The 3,177-nt window shown below is 47.9% G+C and overlaps 1 long non-coding RNA gene across 1 annotated transcript; it reads left to right on the top strand.

Moving 5' to 3' along the window:
- The first annotated feature begins 173 nt into the window (after positions 1-173).
- On the top strand, positions 174-2,228 carry LOC111744961. Its single transcript, XR_002782425.1, has 3 exons — positions 174-351; positions 490-1,027; positions 2,071-2,228. It is a non-coding gene; the product is annotated as an uncharacterized LOC111744961 (long non-coding RNA).
- The last annotated feature ends 949 nt before the right edge of the window (positions 2,229-3,177 follow it).

The raw sequence follows: 3,177 nt of genomic DNA, 5'->3' as shown, positions 1-3,177 counted from the left end.
AGAGCTATTTTTTACTTTTTTTGTATCATACTTTGCTGGGAATATGCACACGGAGGGTGTTCAAGAAATAGTTGCTGAATAAATGAATGAGGACCCTCAGGCGTGTTCTCGCGTGCAGTGGAGGACGAGCCGTAAGCTTTGGCAAAGCCGTACTTGCTAATGGGAATGTATTTGCAACGCGGACTAAATCTGAATTTCTGTCATTAGTAACCATTACGAATATGGTATAAATTCTGCTTCTACTTAAAGAGCTGACTGAGTTTCCTTGACTGTAGAAGAGAGATGGGGATACCTACCCGTTTCCATAGTGATATGACGAATGGGGGGCGGAAATAGAAAACCTACAATCCAGTGAGCATTCATCATGTTAGTTTTTTTGCTTTGGGCGGTGGGGAGATTTGAGTAAAACTTCCAACAGTTCGTCCTAGAATAATATGTGACAGAAGTTCTTTTTATTTTATTCTTTTTTTTTTTTTTTCTTCTACTTAGGTGACAAAGAGCAGTACAACAGATAATACCTGAATCCCAGGAAGTAATTTTGCAGACTTGCTCAGGGCTGGTCTTGTGGTAAGACTCTTAGGAGTTCCCAGTTTGGTGCAGTTAGAAATACCCTCCCGATTTCTGCTTTTTTGAGAGGAGTTGTGGCCGTATAGTCTCCCTGCCGACCCCACCCCAAAAAGGCCACGTCCTAATCTCTGAAACCTGTGACTATGTTACCTGACATGGCAAAGCAGATGGAACTGAGGCTGCTCATCAACTGACTTTAGAATAGGAAGGTGGTTCTAGATTACCCTGGGCCCAGCGTGATCGTGGGGGGCCCTTCGATCTGGAAGAGGGAGACGGAAGAGGAGGTCAGAGCGAGAGGACACCCCAGCAGCACTGGCAGGAGCCACGGGCCAAGGAATACGGGCAGCCCCCAAAAGCTGGGAAAAGCGAGGAAACGGGTTCTTCCCTGGATCCTCCAGAAAGGAAGGCAGCCCTGGCGACACCCAGATTCAGCCCAAGGACACTTCAAACATACAGAATTGTAAGATCATCAATGTATGTTGTTTTCAGCCACCCCATGCATGGTAATCTGTTACAGCAGCAACAGAAAACTAACACAGGAATTGACACCGTTTGAGCTCCTTAGACCAGTTAGATGGTAAAGGTACTTAGCTGACTTTCTTCTGAGCCGGTCTCTTAACTAGTTTGCTAACTTGTCTATCTAATTACTTCGGAGAGGGTTATAAAAATGCAACCATTTAGAAACTAGAGATCTGCCCTGTGTTAATCCTGGACAAGAGTCTTAGCGATTGATTCACACACATATTCAATGGAGCCCAACTCAGGGCTCGGGAGTGGGGAGTTGGGGCAGCCTTTTTTATTCTATATCCTAAAGCTGTGAGTTCTCCATAGGCAGCCTTTGTTGATACATATATACATATATATGTGCATATATATATGTATATGTGTATACACACACACACACACACACATATATACGTGTGTGTGTGTGTGTGTGTGTGTGTGTGTGTGTGTATTTTTTTAATCATTAAAGACTTCTAATGATTAAAGGCCAAGGTCTCTTTGCAAGCCAGGCCACACCCACCCTCAGCTCCCTGCCCCTCCCTCTCTGCTGGGCTCTGCAGTCTGCTGCCACTTGCTCTAGGGTTTCAGCTGGAGACATCACACACTCTGTCTGTCCTTCAGTCCTTCGGCCGACCTTTCCGTAACTGGTTTTTCCCTGTGGACCAGTGGGAGCAAAGCTTCGGGTTAATGTCAAAAGAATCGTCCCCCCTGCTCCACTCAGAACCCTCCTGTACCTGCGCCCAGAGGCGTCAGGAAGGATAAAGTAGCAGGGCCTCGGGCCTAACGAAGGTCGGCAGGGAGTTCCTCATCGGCCACCATGCCTTTTCCTAGGCTTTGCTGAGGCAAAATCAAAAGAAAAAGAGAGCATGATGTCATGTTCCCGGTGCCCAGGAGGCGACTGGAGACAATCGGAGGGAAGGGGGCCCCCAAAAGGGGTGGGGTTCACGCGCAGTAGCTCTGACGGCCAGGACGACCTCTGCACTCTCTGCTTTCCACCAGTCTGATGAATCCTCGGATGGTCCAGTGCCCGAAACACATCCTAAAACAGTTCTGGAAGTGGATTGTGGTGATGGCTGCACAGCATTGTGGAGGTACTTCCTACCCGGGAATCGTACGCTTAAAAATGGTTTAAAAGGTAAATTTTATGTTATCGGTGTTTTCACAACAGTTAAAAAAGAAAGAAAAAAAGAAAGAAAGAAAGAAAGAAAGAAAGAAAGAAAGAAAGAAAGAAAGAAAGAAAGAAAGAAAGAAAGAAAGAAAGAAACTCAGTTGCTTGCTTCTAAAACCTAAGATGCATTCTCGATTCTCTCCTTTATTCACCCCACATGACCAAGTCTTGTCATCGCTACCTCCGGAAGACTTCCGGCACTTCCGGCACGTCCTCCCCACCTCCACGGCCACGCCCCCATCCAGGCTGCCATTGCCCCTTTAATTAGCACAGCAGTGAGCTCCTAACTCCTACCTCATCTCCTTGATGGACCCTTCACCTTCTGCAGCCAGCTCCCCTTCAGCAGACAGATCGTAAGTTAGTGCATAGTGTTCCCTTGGAAACTTGATGGATTCCTCTGGCTCTTGGGATGAAAGCTAAGCTTCCTGCTTGGCCCCTTGACCCATCTCAGTCGGCTTCTTCAGCCCCATCTCCTGCCACTTTCTTTCTCGCTCTCCATGGACCAGCCACTCGGGCCGTCTTTCTGCTCCTTGAACTTGCTGAGCTCATTCCCACCTCAGGGCCTTTGCTTTCGCTGTTTCCTCTGCCAGGTCCCTGCACACTGGCTCCTTCCTGGCACTCAGGCCCCAGCTTCACGTCACCTCCGCAGAAAAGCCTTTCCCTTCTAAGTCTAAAGCGGCCACCCAGTCACTCCGTCACATGTCTCTACTGCACTTTCCTTATAGTCCCCTCTTATTCCCTAATACTTTCTTGTTTATTTGTCTAGCGATGTATCGTCCGTCTCGAAATGCCACAAAAAGCAGGAACGGCACTGCTGTGTCCTCAGCACCTGGAATGGTGCCCGGCACATAGTAGGTGCACAGGTACGACCGAGTGAATGAGTGAAGGATTAACGTGCCTTTCCCAAACCTCAGGGATCTCTCTGATAGTGGGTTGAA

This window comes from Pteropus vampyrus, unplaced genomic scaffold, assembly GCF_000151845.1.
Source record: "Pteropus vampyrus isolate Shadow unplaced genomic scaffold, Pvam_2.0 Scaffold144, whole genome shotgun sequence".
Classification (NCBI taxonomy): Eukaryota; Metazoa; Chordata; class Mammalia; order Chiroptera; family Pteropodidae; genus Pteropus; species Pteropus vampyrus.
The sequence above is the reverse complement of the archived record's forward strand: the minus strand, read 5'-3'. Positions and strand labels throughout refer to the sequence as shown.